The sequence below is a fragment of the Anabrus simplex genome, chromosome 5, assembly GCF_040414725.1.
Source record: "Anabrus simplex isolate iqAnaSimp1 chromosome 5, ASM4041472v1, whole genome shotgun sequence".
NCBI lineage: Eukaryota > Metazoa > Arthropoda > Insecta > Orthoptera > Tettigoniidae > Anabrus > Anabrus simplex.
Genome location: NC_090269.1, coordinates 146,745,045 through 146,764,553, shown reverse-complemented (window position 1 = coordinate 146,764,553; position 19,509 = coordinate 146,745,045). Strand labels below are relative to the sequence as shown.

The 19,509-nt window shown below is 41.3% G+C and overlaps 1 protein-coding gene across 4 annotated transcripts in view; it reads left to right on the top strand.

The window, feature by feature from the left end:
* The window catches only part of Mgat4a (alpha-1,3-mannosyl-glycoprotein 4-beta-N-acetylglucosaminyltransferase a), a 978,023-nt gene that overhangs the window by 93,407 nt on the left and 865,107 nt on the right, over positions 1 to 19,509 (top strand). The window lies entirely within an intron of this gene.

The window sequence follows — 19,509 nt, the reverse complement described above, 5'->3', positions numbered from 1 at the left end:
GGACTGCACTAATTTATAACAGAAATTGAGATAAATTCTATTTCTATTTCTTTCGTGTGTCCTTTAGTAGCTTAATTTCAAAACCATAGCGAATAAAATGTTGACCATGAGTCTGGGCTCAGTAAACCATAGAGACGGGAACAATAGGAGGAGTAGATGAAGTGTAATTCGTAAGCACGAGGTTCACTTAGAGTTTATCGAGCTTTAGCGTACGGAGTTAGCACGTATGATATAATCAGTTTTCTACCCAGTCCATTATTTAATTACTTGACTCTGTTGGCTCCACCTGTGGATATGAACAATTCTTCTCTGGGTTACAGATACAAATCCTGCTACACTTCCTCCCAAACATTTCTCTGCCGTTCTGCCTCCTATCATTTCTTGATGGATACAGTACTTAGGCATCCATCTCTTGGCACAGGCCAGAGCAAAGTGTAGCTTCCACTGAAGTCCCTGTCTCATCCATGGCTGTGACAATATGGAAGCTGCTGCGGTGTGGGTGGTGGTGAGTAATGACATTCAGAGCACGACCAGTGTGTCTGAGTGTTATGAAAGCTGTTGCTTGTAGAGTCAGTCGTGCTGCCATAGCACTTTCTGGTCCAGTGAGGAAAGCAATGGCAAACTACATCACTCCTCGTCTTGCCTAGTATGCCTCATTTAGGTAGTGCCTTTAGTTTTGTGGCTTTTCTATAACTGCTTAGCCTTGAGGATCCAGCCAGCCCCTGGACTGATGACCTAACAGACAGGCAACAGCAATTTATGTGTCCAAAATATCTTACAATATAAGGAGTGATCAAAAAGTTTCTGTGAGAGAGAGTTGCTGCAGTGGACATGTAGGCAAAGGGACTAATGTGGCTGTCGTGTCGTACAGAGGTGCGTGCGTTAAATGCGGTCACGTGAACTATGGAGACGTTATTACCAAATACGTCCAAACAGGACCAACGTGCTCTTAATCTGTTCTTGGCTGCCGAAGGACAAACACCTGTGGTCACGCATCGGAGAATGGAGACTGTACTCGTTTGGGGTAGCAAGTGCCGTTGCAGAATAGTGCACCAAGTTTCGTGTGGGTCGAGTTTCCACACAACACGCCCGTCGATCTGGAAGGCCAGCAGTGGGAGACACTCGAGCACCCGCCCTATAGTCCTGATCTCTCCCCATGCGATTATCACGCGTTCGGTCCCCTCGAAAAGACCTTGCAGGGCGAGGATGTGCACCAGGCTGTTACGGATTTATTCACGCAGTAGGACACGGTGTTTTATAAATTAAAAACAACGGGGATCTTCAGCCTGGTGCGTCGGTGGGATAGGTGGCTCAATGATCACGACGATCTTGCCTGATTGGGATCCTGATTCACAACTTTACGGCCGTCGAATGGAAACGTTTTGATCGCCCCGTATATATTTGTAACTATACGTAGGCTAAGAATCAGTAAGATGATACAATTAAAAGTAATGTTATTCCCACCCAAAGATTCCTAATTCCACCAATTTGTAGAGCTCGCAATGTATTGTAGCTAAACCCAGTTACTGCATGCTAATATCGGCTGCCTTGTCGCGCTCGTTATGAATGTGAAACATCATTGGAGAGAGCATACTTCCTTGTAGCAGTCGGTTCCTTTCACTCGAAGAGTGTCTCTTATCTTTATACACAGCTCGCACACGCCTACTTTTACAGCATTAATTTCATTGCAGGGTGGTTGTTGGCTCTTCCACTAGATGCTTGTACGCTATGAGCGTACAATACAGGAATGGCTTGATGACTGCGTAGTGTCTGATACGAAGCTGTATTCAGCATGGAGAATGCCACCCTCTGATCCCTGTTGCGACGAGGCTTCCAAGAGCCAGTTTCAGAACTTCTAAATTCGAACCTATTATGTCTTGTAGGAGATTAATGGACCGCTTCGGAGGAACTTTGTTAAGTCTGGAGGCTAATGAGGTCGATATGTGTTACTCTCAAAGTTGAGCTTAAAGTCGACAGATCGCAGAAAGGGCACGGATTGACTGTGTTGTTATTCATTCAGGGGCCAAGATAACATCACTTGGCTCACTTTGTTTCTTCTTTTATGTATGTATTTATTTAATTCTCTGTTGTTGTCCGACTCGTTGGCTGAACGGTCAGCATACTGGACTTCGGTTCAGAGGGTCCCGGGTTCGATTCCCGGCCGGGTCGGGGATTTTAACCTTAATTGGTTAATTCCACTGGCACGGGGGCTGGGTGTATGTGTTGTCTTCATCATCATTTCATCCTCATCATGACGCGCAGGTCGCTTGCGGGAGTCAAATAGAAAGACCTGCACCTGGCGAGCCGAACCCGTCCTGGGATATCCCGGCACTAAAAGCCATACGACATTTCATTCTCTGTTGTTCAGTTGTCGTTGACGGGTCAAAGTAATGCCATCTGATGAGTAGGAGCGGAATAGACACCCCAACTCTGGTACGTTATTAATGATCAGTTTTAGAGACTTCGGACATTGTAGGTCGTCATATTTTGTTTCCTCTCGGCTCAGCGATATCAGACCATTCGGGGCTTAGATTTTCAACCCCACCCCCTACCCCACTTAATAATTCGTTCCTCGAGTGATTGTGTTTTCACGTTTTTCGTCTCTTTCATTAGATTTGACATATGGCCTACGGCTGCGGGTCATATGAATATGAGCGTTCAGGAAGTGTAACACTAGATGTGATGTAAGGTATGGATGAATGGTCAGACAATGTTACCTAGCAACTGTACAGGCACTGATGTAAGGTTTGGATGGATGGTCACACATTGTTACCTAGCAACCGCGCAGGCAGTGATATAAGGTATGGATGGATGGTCAGACAATGTTACCTTGCAACCGTGCAGGCAGTGATGTAAGGTATGGATGGATGGTCAGACAGTGTTACCTAGCAACTGTACAGGCACTGATGTAAGGTTTGGATGGATGGTCACACATTGTTACCTAGCAACTGTACAGGCACTGATGTAAGGTTTGGATGGATGGTCACACATTGTTACCTAGCAACCGTGCAGGCAGTGATGTAAGGTATGGATGGATGGTCAGACAGTGTTACCTAGCAACTGTATAGGCAGTGATGTAAGGTATGGATGGATGGTCAGACAATGTTAACTAGCAGCTGTACAAGCAGTGATGTAAGGTATGGATGGATGGTCAGACCATGTTACCTACCAACCGTACATGCTGTCTTATGTCTGGTTGCCATCTGAAGTTAGCAGCCGGTGATATATTTATGAACATTTGATCATTGTTTTTTCTGATGCCAGTAATACATTTCCCTGCATGTTATATAGATAATTTCACCGTCAGCGCTAAAGTATTAAGTAATGAGGTAATGATTAAACTTGTATCTCAATTTTATCTGTTTTCTAGTTCCGGTAGTTACTGCCTTAGCACGGCACTGTTGGTGTGTGCGTATCTACAGGGTTTGCATCTACAGAGAAGGTGAATTATATTTTAATAACAAATAAAGCTGTGTCTGGTAGCATTTTAAATGCGAGGAAGACGCATTACCATGGTAATATTATTGTTCGTCCTGACTTCGTTACCCGATCATTCCATTGAGAACAATGAAATGTTACTTGTGTACGCCTTAGTCCCGTTTCTTGGTACGGGGTCAGGTGTGAGGTGAGATGAATTCATATGACATTTTTACGGCCGGATGCCCTTCCTGTCGTCAAACTCACAAGGGGGCATTCCCTACTCGTCACCACCGATTTCGCTCAAATTTATAGAACAAGCAGGCTTGGCTAGAAATGAAAGTACCCAAAGTGGGAACTCCAGATGGCCAAGCGTATAGAAAATAAAAATGAAAATAAAAATGTTGACGCGGCTCTCGCACCGTATAAGCCACTTACGTTAGTGGGCACGCCGAGCAGTAGTTGGCGTTAGCGGTAAGAGCTCGGACTAGAAATTCGATGGTCGTGGGTTCTACCACCCGTGTGGACAATATTTTTCTCAATTTTCTCAACTTTCCCGACGTGTTCAAACAGAAATTCTTCTTTTGTCTCCTTTATTGGCTATCTCCTCTCCTTTGGGGAATACCATAAACGTGAATAGTCGTTTCGCTGTAAGATTCGTTTTCACATGACAAGTGAAGGTTGCTCGTGGCGGCTGTATACAAGAATAGATTCTTGGCGCAGGTAGAAGAAAATCTTACAATAAAATCCCAATTTTTTACCTTTTCTATGCCTTTTGCGTATAAATAAATAAATAAAATGAATTATTCACCTCTTTGCGTAATTGGAAAACGAATAATATAAAAGTTGACAGAAAAACCAGTCTGCACAGGTGGAGTCGAACCCACGACCATCGACTTACTAGTCCGAGCTCTTACCGCCACGCCGACAACTGCTCGGCGTACGCACTAACGTAAGTGGCTTATACGGTGCGAGAGCCGCATCAACATTTGTATTTTCATTTTTATTTTCTATACGCTTGGCCATCTGGAGTTCTGGGTACTTTCATTTCTAGCCAAGCCTGCTTGTTCTATAAATTTGAGCGAAATCGGTGGTGACGAGTAGGGAATGCCCCCTTGTCAGTTAAGGAGCTAGATTGCGGAACCACCTTCACTAGGTCTGGTCGGTGTCGCAATAGAGTTGTGTGCGATGGCACAATGTAGTTGAGAGCCGTGGGAATTTGCCCTCCAAAAGAGATACAGGGATGCATTCCAGGGCTTCATCCATGGAGACAGGAGTGGGTGTACTATCAGATATCCGTCCCCTCTTAATTGAATTGGTCATTTGAGAAACAACATGGGTCAGTTTTCATCCTAAATGAGTAAAGAGTACTTTTCACGGCCCGTAACTGTATACATGATGATCATCTTTTGCATTTTTCCAATGTTAGAAAACGAGGTGAAATTCTTTACGTTTCACAGAGAAATGGTATACAACCGTTACGGTATTATTCTTACTTTCGTATCTTCAGCCTCGTTGTTGTATGTCCTTCCCCCCCTCTCGACTCACACGAATGTTTTCTCGTTTTTCTTCTACATAATCTTCTTCCCATCTTCAGCTCCCTTCTATTCTTTTATCCCGTGAGTTTTTCGGTGCACTTTTAAAAATTGTATTTACTTCTTTCATCGTTGATTTGTCTGATGACCTTGCTGTTTACTTCGCACTCACATACGATGGAGCAAGAAAGATCTTAATTGGAGCTCGGAATGCTAGTGCACAGTGAGCCATGTAGTGACGAACGAGAGCACCACTCACCAACGGTAAACATTCTCAAATTCAAACCTACATTAGGTAAGTCTTGCTCGTGAACAGTCGAGATTTTCTTCTGAAGACATGGAGCAGAGTACAATGATATTCTGCTGCAGATAGCCTAAGTAGATTACGATTTGTTACTTTTATTTAGAGACAGGTGATCAAATTGAGTTAAATACAGATCGCGGGGCTGACTGGCTCAGCTGGCAGAGCGCTTGCCTTCTGAACAAGTTCAGTCCTGACTCAGTCCGGTGGTATTTGAAGGTGCTCAAATATGTGAGCCTCGTGTCGTTAGATATACTGGCACGTAAAATAACTCCTAGTGACAACATTCCGGCACCACGGCGTCTCCGAAAACCTTCAAAAATAGTTGTTGGAATGTATAAAACATAATATTAACAAGTATAGACTACCCTACACAACGGTTGTGTTATGAGCCTTGGATAAATGTTAGGGGTACGGCCCATCAGAACCCCTAGAATTTATGTAACTGTTGCTGCATAACGGAAGAACGGACTAGAACTCACTTCCTAATAACTAAATTAATTTGCACTCTAACTTATTACTGTATAAATGTCTGGAGTCTATACATGCTCATTGTTGAGTAACCGTAAGTGAATGACTTGTACAGTTTCTCTAGGATACAGCTGATTGCTTCCCAACAAGGCGAGAACTGATCTACTTGTTTCGCCATGACTTCGCCTTGACAGCTTTTCATGTGTACTGTGAACGTATTAGAGCCGGTTTCATCAACGTGGGCTAAACCTTAACCCCGAGTTATACAGCTTTAATTCTGAATTTGACTATTCATTCTGTTTCGTTAAGTGGGGTTAATTTTAACTTTAGGTTAAGGCCGGAGTTAACTTAACCCTTCCTTTCACGTGGGTTAAACTGTTAACTGGAGGTTAAAAGCAAAATGGTCGCCATAAAACATGCGTTTAATGCAGAGTCGCTTTAGTGTTAAATGGTGTTCTTAACAGAAATAGGCCTGCAATAAGAAGGAACGACTTTCAAAATCTGTCTGAGGAACAATTTCTGATGAGGTGTAGATGGTCAGATACCTGCCAACTTTCCCGATTTAGGCGGGACACCCCCGCTTTTCGACAGTTTTTCCCGCCTCCCGATTATTCTATTATTTCTCCCAATTTTAGCTCTTTTTTATGAACTTCAAACATTTGTTTTCAAATCCCGCCATTTGAGCTTCGTACGCCAGTGGTCGGAGGTCCTTCGCACATTTGCCGCTTTCAAATGAAATACCAACGTTTACGAGCAATGTGCGATGTTTATTGAAACCTGTACATCTATTGTGAATATCTCGTTCTAGCGTGCTATGTTTGTATTCGTTGACATCATTCTAGTTTATTCTAGAGACCAGTCGCTAGATTTATAGTCTCTTTTAGTAATTTAGTGACAGAATTTCGTAGGTAGAAAATAGTGACTTTTCTAGACATTTTAGGAGCCATTTGCGGATAATTCTGGCGAATTTTAATTTATTACTTGATACAAAGAGCATTGCGCTTTGCATAATCGCGCGGCGCTTGATGCACTATATTAATTTGTGTATTTGCTACGTAATGGCATCTAAGTGCATAAGCGATTAAGACATGTGGAGCAAGAGTTCATATTTTTTTTTTCGGAAGGCTTATCAGAGTCCGATCATTTCACTCACAAACTTCCTGTTAGGGAATAGAGATGTGTAATTTTTAGCCTTGTTGCCTCGTATAGCAAGAGTACTCCTGTATTGCGCAAGACATGTAGAATAAGCAGTTTTGACCACTTGTATCTCCTGATTTTCATATCAGAATCTCCTGATTTTTGGTTTTGTGAAATTGGCAGGTATGCAAACCGTCGTCAGTAAAGTCCTCGATGAAATTCGCGAAAGGTTTTTTCTGTCATCAGAATCAGTGATTCTAACCTCAAAATTGGTTATATAGTAACAGGATGGACTGTAACGTGGGCAATGCTATTAAATTCCCCTGTTATTTTTTCCCATGTGTCCTCCTTTTCTTTTAATTTCACACCGTCAGTCTTCTTGCATGCTATAATGCTTTGGTGCTTGTTGGCTAATTCAGTAAGTACCGTAATGTTTGTTATAAAGCAGAAAAATGTGTGGCCCTATTTCTCTTCTGAACTTCTTCCATATTTCAATCACTGCAATCAGTTCTGTCACGGTCACGGAAGAATAATATCTACCACGGAACTGAGGAAGAAAACGAAATACCGCGCAAGAAATAAACAAAGGAACCTCGCAAGAAGCGTGTTCATAATCTCGGATGTTTAGTCACTGCCTCCTAGATCGGTGCGGCAGCTGTTTCCGGCGAGGTTTAATACGGTGTTAGTTTACCATCTGCCGAAACGCGTGTCTCGTAAGAATGAGTTAAAGTATTAACCCTAAGTTAATAAACCCAGTGTTAGGGTATGTTTAACCCACTGTGATGAAACCGGACCTTAGAGGTTACTCGTGCGGTGTTTCAGGACATTTCAGATGCGGTCTTCTGCAATTTATCGGGCATATCGGAGTTATTTGCCTGTGAAAACGACGTGTCTGAAGTTGCTGTAACTACAAAGTCTACTAATAAGAAAACACGGAAAGGTGTAACCAACAGACCACAGTGTAAATCGGAGTGACTATGAAGGTAGCGTTCATTTCATTGACAGCCTCCAAATGCACTCCCACAGCACAAACGTTCGTAATTTGTATGACTGCCAATTCTTCATTGTTGCACGAAAAGTGCGGGAAGGACAGAATTGCTTCCATCTCTTGAGCACCTTCCTAGCTTTAATGATGTGCTTATGACTTCCAAGAGGAAACTCCACCCACTGCTTAGAAAAGAGTTGCGGCCTTTCTGAAGGTCGTCACTTTTTCGAAAGTTTGTAACCTCGTTACATCTAACAGTATTGCATACGATATGGGCTAATTACTTTTAGTATGTGGGTAATTCACGTTTACAACACCTAAAGACGAAACACGTCATAATTCGACGGAGTGACGACCTTCTCTCGCAAAGGATACAACACTATCAAATGATCTGCGCCTGACTATACAGTCGGTTCTTTGAATCAAACCCCATCGTCAAGAAAATGCTGGAACATAATTTGTTCCTAGGAGAACTAGCTGCCACATATGTCCATCAAAAAGGAGGAGAAAGACAACAACGTTTTGTATTGTTTGTTGTAAGGAATTTTGCAAAGAGCAGCGAGTGCATGTATGCACTAAGTGTATGAAATAAGTGTTCTCATTGTTGTGATAAAGATTGTTTCTGTTCCTTTCCGCAGAGCCCTGCATTGTTTATTGGTGATAATTACATGTAATAAAAAGTGTTGTCAAATTTTCCTTAGTTTTGTTTTGTAAAAATTACGAACGTTTGTGAAATAAGATAATTGAAGAAGGTTTGTGCTCCAGGGATATAAGCCACAAGTTCAGCACATCTGTTGTACCTCCAGCTATTAAGGATGGTTTTCTTTCCATCCATGAGAAGAAAATGGAGGACATACGGAAATAGCACTCCCAAGATAACGTTCAACTCTTTTACCAAGACATTTTTGCATGACCTAACTTTACTAAGTAATCTGATACAGATCATGAGATGCTAGCCATCTGACTATCACCTCTTCGCATCAATGGGGCACGCGCTCGCAGAGCAGCACTTGCAGGAATTTCGAGGAAATTGGAAAGTGGCTCGACGAATGGTTTGTCGCAAAAGACAAGCAGTTTTTCTGGCATGACATTCATAACTTATCTGAAAGATGGGCAAAGTTTGTAGAAGCCGATGGCCAATATTTTGACTAAACAAAAAGTGAATTTCCCTTGAAAATTACTGTTTTCTTTACTACAAAAACCAGCAAAAACTTATGCATACACCTGGTAATTAGAGCACAGAATTGGTTTCTAATTCGTATTGTAAAATTTTTGAAATGAAGCCGAAAGTCTCCAGGAAGGATTTCCAATTTCCAGAAAGTAGTTATTCTTGACTTACGTTGTTTTGCAAATTACCAATTCACTTGTAACCAGAAAAATAACAGAACTGCCTATTAGGGCTGCTGTCTAGCGATACCGTGTGACTTCCTCAGCTGTATTTGTTGTTCTTATCAGAAGAGGCTCAGAAACCTGTTCAAGCCCTCACTGCAGAGTTGTATTGGATGACGGTCGAACCCTGGTTCTCTGGGTACTTTACTGCTGTAATTAGAAGAGAAATACAAAGTACCAGAATGAAAGTAGCAGCTAGACTGAAAAGGAGAGGCCTCCAGTCGGGGTCGGAAGAAGATCGCCACCTCACACTTGCAGGGCTTAGTACGCTATTGTGTTCCCATGGAGAGGGAGGTGACAGCTGACCAGTGTCAGCCACACCTCACGTTATAATTGCTCGTTAACTGTTGCTGATTACGTCGAACTCTTGTAATTTCCGCTGAAGAGACAGCGTTGCCAAAGAATCGTACCGAGTCTTCAAAATGATAGCTTTAAAAAAATAGTATCGTGCGTTTTAGAAAAAAGTAATCAAGAGAATGTTTTCTCACGGTCTACACCAGGTATGTCAAGCTGAGGCTTTGTTAGAACCGTGACCAGTATGTTCTATGTAAGCATCTTTGCTGTAACCCGTGGAACACAGCGAAATGCGAGACAAGAAATAGCGTTTAAATAAAATGTGTTGCAATATATTAAAATAATTGTCGAGTCAAAACAATGTAACCCAAGTTATTAAAATCACAATACAGTGAATGGAAAACTTAGTTTCTTGTTTTTATTTTAATATTATGCATTCACCTATACAACCTTTATTTAGTGATCTATATTTTAATAATGTTACTTGTTTTACGTCCCACTAACTATTTCTTAAGGTTTTCTCGGACGCCGATGTGCCCGAATTTTGTCCCGCATGAGTTCTTTTACATGCCAGTAAATCTACCGACACGAATCTGACAGATTTGAGGACATTCAAATACCACCGGACTGAGCCAGGATAGAACCTGCCAAGTCAGACTCAGAAGGCCAGCGCTGAACCATCTGAGCTAGTCAGCCCCGCGACCTGTGTCTGAGTATGTTTTGTATTACCTGACTCTAAACAAAAGTAAACACTTGTTTGTGATCACTGAAGGATACCTACGTATTATTAATTTCTTAAACACTGCGGAAGGTCCTGTGAATGTATATTTATATATTCATACATCATTATCGACCGTTCTGCCTTTCAGCGTTCAGTCTGCAAAGCCTTTTTGAATTTACTAAACGCCCCCTCAAAACCCTGTATTTGTAGATAGTTCTTTAGAAACTGAGCCTAACCATCGTCGTCTTCGGCTCCCTGTACTTCTCGTACCTTCCTTAACAGAGTCCATTATTCTCCTAGGTAACCTATACTCCTCCATTCGCCTCACATGACTCCACCACCGAAGCCGGTTTAGGCGTACAGCTTCATCGAATTCATTCCTAACTTGGGCGTTGTCGAATTGGTCCGAAGGTTAGCAGAGGGGTGTGGTCGAACTGGTCCGGCACTAAAATATCAAAACCGAGGATGGAAGAAGACTTATCGTCCGCTCATATACTATACTAACTGTCCCAATAAGATGACACAGGACAATATAGTAAACATATGTAGTGGCTTTTCGGCTTTGTCAAATAACTTACTAGTTAAGAATATTTACATTTTTAAATATATTTTTTCAAATTTACAGTTTCAGGTTATTCTTGTTCTTGAGTGATACGCGATTTTTCTTAAACTTTTTTTACCCTGGTATGAAGTGCTCTTAATATACTGCAACCTTGGTATTTTTTCCTTTGGGTCGGCTCATCTGTAGTATTTCTATAAAGTTTGTAAGTACTGAAGCCCTTTCTTGTACTTCTTATTGTATATAGTAATATTTTTTTTCTGAACTCGACATGACAGATTGTACGTTCTGTTTGACTTAATTGAAAACTTAAATATTGGGATGGGAGTGATTACAATGTTTCTGAATTTTGCGCGAAAAGAATCGCAGGCATTTGTGGTACGCTGGGATGACAATGAGGTTGATGCCACATCTCTGGAGGAAACGCAGAACTGTTGTGAATGTAGTTTTCTATTAAGCAGTCGAGAAACTTAGGGAGTTGGCTCAAGATCTTCCACACATGTGTCCCCTACATCCTCATGAGTCAACATACTTAGTCCAAAAACCCAGAGTAATCCGTCGGACCAGTTCAGCTGCGACCTTTCGTTATGGAACAAAAATATCCTTGGAACGTGTTGACCGTCGGACCACTTTGGTACTTCCCCTAACTTAGCCTTTATCTTCTCATTCCGAGTACCCTCCTGCCATTGTTCCCACTTTTTTGCACCAGCAGTCATTCTCGGTACTTTCATGTCTGTTACTTCTAGCTTATGAATAAGATATCCTGACTCCACCCACCTTTCACTATCGTAAAGCAAAGTTGGTCTGAAAACAGACCGATGTAAAGATAGTTTCGCCCAGGAGCTGACTACCTTCTCACAGAATACTGTTGATAGCAACTGCCAACTCACTGCATTAGCTTTACTGCACCTTCATTCAGTTTTACTTACTACACTACCATCCTGGGAGAACACACATTCTAAACACTTGAAATTATCTACCTGTTTCGCTTTGTATCCCCAATCTGACATTCAGTTCTCTACTGACATCAATTTAGTCTTCTAAACGCAAAATCCCACACCATACTCATTGCACCTATTTTCGAGTTCCAAGATATTAGACTGCAGGCTTTCAGCACAATCTGCCATTAAGACAAAGGCATCAGCATAGGCCAAACTGCTTATTTATTTCCACCTAACTGAATCCCTCCCTGTCACTTAATACCTTTTGTGGATGACCCATGTAAACTATAAACAAGAGAGGTGAAAGATCACAGCCTTGTCCAACCCCTCTAAGTATCTTGAACCAAGAACTCATTTTACCATCAATTCTCACTGAAGTCCAATTGTCCACATACATGTCTTTGATTGATTTTAATAATATAGCCTTAATCCCATAGTCTCCCAGTACGGCGAACATCTTTTCCCTCAGTACTCTGTCATAGGCCTTCTCTAGATCTATGAAACATGAACATAACTGTCTATTCTTCCCGTTGCAGTTTTCAGTATCTTACTGATATATCATCATATCTTCTTCTTCTTCTACTACTACTACTACAGCTTTTCCCACACATATGGGATCTCGGGTTCTAATTGTGTCGCACATGTTGATTTGGCCCTGTTTTACGCCCTTCCTGACGCCAACCTTATATGGAAGGGTGTAAACACTATTGTATGTTTCTGTGGTGGTTGGTAGTTACCTGAATATGAAGAGGAAAGTGTTGGAACAAACACAAACACCCAGTCCCCGAGCCAGAAGTATTAAACACGATTAAAATCCCCGACGCGTCCGGGAATCGAATCCTGGAGCCTCCGAACCGAAGGCCTCAACGCTGACTATTCAGCCTATGAGTCGGACATATGATCGATATAACTTCTGTTATTAAGTAAGTATCTCTATTTCTCTCTTTCTGTGAAAATATGTATACGCATTCGTGTTTATTAACACCTCTTTACATGCTGAAAAATTATAACGCGGTTACAAGTATATTTATTTCGTATGCTTTTAGGAGCTTTACCTGCCCTACCTTCTCTAGACGAGTATCACAGCGTTATTGCTTTTGTTACGGGGTTACCCGTGGAGCAGAAAGACGTTAAAGAAGGTCTATTTACAATATAAAAATTGAATTTTAAAAATTTAACAAAGGTTATATTTCTCTTTAAATCGCAAACTTAACAATCTTTTCACTGAGTGAACAACATGAGGTTATAGGTACAATGACAATTTCAAAAATTGGAAAATTCCAAATTCAGAACCTTAACAATTTTTGGGCTTCAAGCCCCTAGGTTACACATTTACAATTTGAAGTAGTATTATTTAGGTAATGGAAGAAACCCCTCATTCCAGAGCTCTTGCTCCCCAAAATTACAATATCTAGCCATCCAGAGGCAGCCTTCACTATTACAAAACTTTGAAAAGAGCTTACATACTCTTGATTCCTTACATCCCACGCAGGGCAACATCACATCACCATCTAGCCTCACAAGGCACAAATTACAAATGGGAATAATCTTACACAGGGGTATCTAGTACCCAGCCTACTGGACCTTTGCGAAAAAGAAGAGGTTAAATAAACGGCCCGAACACAAACTGAATGGAGGCGTACACTGCGCTCCCAGATGATGAAAACTTAAAGACCTACAGGGCTCTCGGCCGATGAAACGGGGGCTATTCCCAAACTACTGAGGTGGCTCGCATGGAAATTACTTTAATACATTACAGAAAAGGTTACTAAATCGTAGTCACCTCAAACCAAGATGAAGGGGAGCTCCAGAGGGTAACTCACTCTTTATCCCCGATTTACAATTAAAGATTTTATGAAGTTTTTACATAAACCAAAAGAAGATTTACATTTTAGAAAAGTTTTCTTACATGATTAAAGATTCGGACCTTCCCCTCGGAAACGCTGTGGAGGTAGCTACAGAAAAGAGAATTTATGTGGCCATTACCTTGTAGATGTATTGCTGGCCGAAGAAAGAGGCGCCCTGCCTCCTGCTTTAACACACACACTTAGAAAGACGGCGATCAATTGATAAGGAAAAACGAAAAGCCGCAGTTTATATACCCTCAGGGAATGTTCGAGAGGATTCTGGACTAATCCGTACACACCCTCTCAATTTTATTGGTTAAATTCAAAAGTTACACTAAAAATCGAACAAGAAGCCTGTGATAGGTTGAAAGTTAATTACAGAAATGTTTAATTGGCCACATTCAAAACTGGCGGAAGGAAAGAGAAGTGTTGCCAACCCAAAAATAAATGAACGTAGATTCAGTTATGAAAAACCTAGGAATACGAAACTTCTTTAGGTTATAAGTTCTTCCATCTTGCACCAGAGTGCATGATCATAGTTTTTGGTAGTGTCATCTGTGGCAAAATGTCCGAACTTCTTGATATATAGCAAAAGAAAACAAGGAGAAATTCAATCAGTTTAGGAAACTTCACCATAACACAATTACTTAATATTTCAGTGGTGACATCATCTGATGAACGTTCTAAGTTCATGTAGTATCTGTTCACCGTTGGATCGATAGAGTAGTTTATTAAGGCGCTTGTTTTGAATCCGCGGCGTTGCAATGTACCTCCCGGTACAGTTTTAAATTGGCTTTGTACTATTTTCGTGATTACAGTATAATAGAGAATATATATATTACCATTTCATTTTTTGATAGTGGAATCTCTTCCTTTGAAATGAAATGGCGTATGGCTTTTAGTGCCGAGAGTGTCCCAAGACAAGTTCGGCTCGCCGGATGCAGGTGATTTTATTCCCGTAGGCGACCTACGCGTCGTGATGAGGATGAAATAATGATGAAGACGACACATACACCCAGCCCCCGTGCCAGCGGAATTAACCAATTATGGTTAAAATTCCCGACCCTGCCGGGAATCGAACCCTGGACCCCTGTGCCCAAATGCCAGCACGCTAACCATTTAGCCATGGAGCCGGACGCTCTTCCATTATGACGTCGTTACACGCGGGTGCGGGGTTTGCGTGCTAGAGTTAATTTACTGCAAGTAGACTATATATTAGGGGCAAAAGATCCACATGGGTCGACGCCCCGAATAAATAGCATTTTAAAAATAAAATTGAAAAGGGCTAGCTATTGCTGATGTTGTTAACGGTATGGTGAGAGTGATTATTATTATTGTACCGGGCGGTACACCTCCACGTCGCTAATTCAAACTTTGCGCCAGTTGAAACTCCCCTACTGGAGGAAGTCTGAACTTTATCTAAGGTGTTAATTTTCTAGTTTCTCAGAAGATGTCACTACTTGGAAATTTTGAAGTTTCTGAACTGGGTCGTTTTCGACGTATTTTTGTTTTTCCTGTAGTAAGAAGTGTGAACATTCTCTTCTAGAGGACACTACTGAAGAACTACAATGGTGCACCCTAGTGCGAAGTGAAAGAACTGTTTTTTGGAGAAATTTTTATTTCAAAAGTTTGTTCCTTGTTAAATTTCTTTCTGTTATTGTTTAAGTTGGCTGTATACCCCTTTCTTTCCCCTTGTTTTGTATTTAACCAATCCCGAATTTCTTTAATTAATTTATGACCAATCAGGTGTATCTTCCTCAACGGGGATATGCTGCTTAACCCTAGCCAATAAAGTTTTTGTGGGAGGGTGTTCTCATTCCTAAAACGCCTCGAACTTTCCGCGAGAGTATTTAAACTGCTGATTTTCGGGTCTCCAGGCCACTTCAGTAACATATTTCTGTGTGTAAAGTACGTAGCAGGGGGCGGGAAGCGCCTCTTTCTTCGGGCAGCAGTTCATCCATGAGGTAATGGCCGTTTCATAACTTCTTTTCTTGCTACCTCAGCAGTTTAACTCTCGGGGCGGGTCCGAAGCTTTTCCACCATGTAACTTTTCCCTAAAATGTAAAGACTCTTTGTATCTATTCTCTTTTAAGCTACATATTGGGATAGAGAGTGCTTATCCCTCTCGAGCTCCCCCTCATATTGTTTTGAGGTGAACTTATTTTTCACAACCAATTCTTCCTTAACGTAATGTAAATTGTTTCTTTCTAAAGTCACCTCTTTAGTATGGGATTAGCCCTTGCATTAGCGGCCTAGAGCCAGATTAGGTTTTAAACAAATGTATTAGGAGTGCAGTTCGCCTCCTCTCAAATTGGTATTTTAGAGGCCATGTAATTAACCTTTTCTCACTTCATAGGCCTCAGTAGGTTGGGTATATTACCCCTGTGTTTATGTCCTTAGAGGACAGCTTGAAGGTGGAATTTGGTGTGGCCTTTGACAGGCTTAAATTTTAAGAGCGAGTTGCTCTTTCTTGAAAATTTTGTTTTCTGCGCGCCTCAAGGAGGCTTTACTGTGTAATTTGGAGCAAGTGCTCCTGGGCATGAATGGGGTTTTCTGCCCCTCTGTTGAAACTTGTTTTGGGGTAAAATTGGGCTAATTGCTCAACAATTGTGTGTCTGGCTCTCGGAGCCCAAATCCTGTAACTCTGTAGTTGTACATTCTCGAATAGTGTCTTTGCTACTCTGTACCTGCCATTCTTGTTAGTTCTTGATTTTGCAAAGAATATATAACCTTGTTAAATTTTATATCAACTTTAATTTCGTAGCCTGAGATCTGTTCACCCCCGCACCTTCTTTCACCTCTGCTAATCCACCAAACCACGGTAACAATTATTATTTTTATTATTATTATTATTATTATTATTATTATTATTATTATTATTATTATTATTATTATTCATTTCATTTTATGATAGAATACTTCAATGCGAAGCGCTGTCCACAGAACTAGAATTTTTATTTTATTGGGACAGTTTAGTTAAAACCGAGCCTCCGTGGCTCAGGTGGCAGCGCACCGGCCTCTCACCGCTGGGTTCCGTGGTTCAAATCCCGTTCACTCCATGTGAGATTTGTGCTGGACAAAGCGGAGGCGGGACAGTTTTTCTCCGGGTACTCGGGTTTTCTCTGTCATCTTTCATTCCAGCAACACTCTCGAATACCATTTCATGTCATCTGACCGAGCTCGATAGCTGCAGTCGCTTAAATGCTGCCATTATCTAGTATTCGGGTATAGTGGGTTCGAACCCCGCTGTCGGCAGCCCTGAAGATGGTTTTCCGTGGTTTGCCACTTTCACAACAGGCAAATGAAGGGCTGTACCTTAATTAAGGCCACGGACGCTTCCTTCCCACTCCTATAGCTTTCCTGTCCCGTCGTCACCATAAAACCTATGTGTGTCGGTGCGACGTAGAGAAAAAACTACTTGTAAAAAGTCATGTCATCTGTCAGTCATTAATCATCGCCCCAGAGGAGTGCGACGGGCCTCGGTAGCCGGTAAATTCCTGTTCTTGCCGCTAGATGGGAGCTTCATTCATTCCATTCCTGACTAGGTCGAATGACTGGAAGCAGGCTGCGGATTTTTATTTTCAGGTTAGTTATAAAAATATTCAATTTCAGAAATTTTTGAAATGAAGCTATTGGTACAGTAAAATCTAATCCAAGAGGAAATGATCAAATGTCATGTCCTTACCATCTCTTTCACGGGAATAGTTTATCCGTAAGAAAGAATTTAAAACACTCCAGTTCAGTGTTAGCATATCGCGCGCTCTTGTTCATCACTGTGATCTGAATGTATTCCCTGAAGCATCGGATGAATTTCTATCCCAGTTGGAACTCAATAATGTACACAAGTCCGAATATTCTAATTCAGCAGAAGTGCCTCTTATGTGTTGTTGCTCTTTCTCGAAATCCTTATACACAAAACAGTAAACAACAAAGCAGAGAACACAACGTTCTGTTACACACGCAGGCGGCGAATCCCAGCTCCAAACAATGAAAAAGTTGAATCAAATAATTACTTACTCTTGATCTTCGTCTAGGGTAGTCGCACAGGTGGCAGATTCCCCATCTGTTGTATTCCTAGCCTTTTCTTAAATGATTGCAAAGAAATTGGAAATTTATTGAACATCTCCCTTGGTAAGTTATTCTAATCCCTAACTCCCCTTCCTATAAACGAATTTTTGCCGCAATGTGTCATCTTGAATTCCAACTTTATCTTTTGAAAGACACCACTCAAACTTATTCGTCTACTGATATCCTCCCACGCCATCTCTCCACTGACAGCTCGGAACATACCACTTAGTCGAGTAGCTCGTCTCCTTTTTCCCAAGTCTTCCCAGCCCAAACTATACAACATTTTTGTAACGCTACTCTTTTGTCGGAAATCACCCAGAACAAATCGAGCTGCTTTTCTTTGGACTTTTTCCAGTTCTTGGATCATGTAATCCTGGTGAAGGTCCCATACACTGGAACCATACTCTAGTTGGTGTCTTACCAGAGACTTACATGCCCTCTCCTTTACATCCTTACTACAATCCCTAAATACCTTCAGAACCATGTGCAAAGATCTGTGCCCTTTATTTACAATCATATTTATGTGATTATCCCAATGAAGATCTTTCCTTATATTCACTCCTAGAGAGAGATCAGATCACGCATCGAACACTGCACCCTGCGCACATTATATGTGTACAGAATGTCCTAAAGCGTCGCGTGTCACACAACTACTTTAATAGCAAAAATTCCTGTCTGGCGGCGATTCTCCATCGGCGCGTGTAACCGAGGGTTGGGGGAAATCATGTATGAAATAATTGTGTTTATTATCGTAGTTTCTTCATAATCCCGTTATGTGAAATATATTGTAATGTACAAGAGTATGTAGATTTTACATACGACATAAAGTGAAGGTAAGAACTTAACATTTTAATTCCAAGGTTGTACAGAGAGCTCACTAGCATCGCATGCTGGCTGCGTATTTACGGGCGGCTCGACGTTGGCATTCATTCAGCGAAACTGTCAGGGGCGCAGGACTCCCAGAATTTGTCTCAGTAAGGGGAATACCCTAACCGAGGCTCACGACAGATTACTGTTACTGAATTCCCGGGAAGCGTCGGTATGCTGGGACGGTGTCATTGACTGCATGGATTGCTACGGAGGGGAATTACCTCCACACGTTTTCCGTCCTTGAATTTACGTTAACAACCGCCTGAGCGCGTTACACGTACGCACAATGAGAACACATGGCCATCGTGTAATGTCTCTGTTACGTCATCAGTAGGGTTCGGAAGCTGAAGACGGATAAATTGCCTAAAAAAGATTTATAAAAAGACCTAAATAATCCCAAAATGGACCTAAGACTGGCAAAAAAGAACGTGAATTCATTCTTAATTTTAGTTTTAATTACATTTTAATGGAGTAATATAATGTTTAAAAATGAAAAATTCTGGTATGTGCAACATACAGCGCGGAAATACTGAATATCAGTCAAACACTTCTTTCAGACAGTATATTTTTAAATTAATATTGTACCGGGCGGTACACCTCTACACCGTTTATTTAAAAGTTGCGCCAGTTGAAACTCCTCTTCTGGAGGAAGGTTGAACTTTATCTACTCTATTAATTCTCTACTTTCTCAGAAGATGTCACCACGTGGAAAATTTTGAGTTTTTGAACTGTGTCACTTTTGATGTGTTTTTGTTTCGCTTGAAGTAAGAAGTGTGAACTTTCTCTTCTAGAGGACACTACTGAAGATCAACAATAGCGCACCCTAGTGCGGAGTCAAAGAACTATTTTGTTGGAGAAAATTTTATTTCAAAAGTTTGTTTCTTGTTAAATTTCTTTCTGTTATTGTTTAAGTTGGCTGTATACCCCTCTTTTTCCCCTTGTTTTAGATTTATCCAATCCCGAATTTCTTTTAG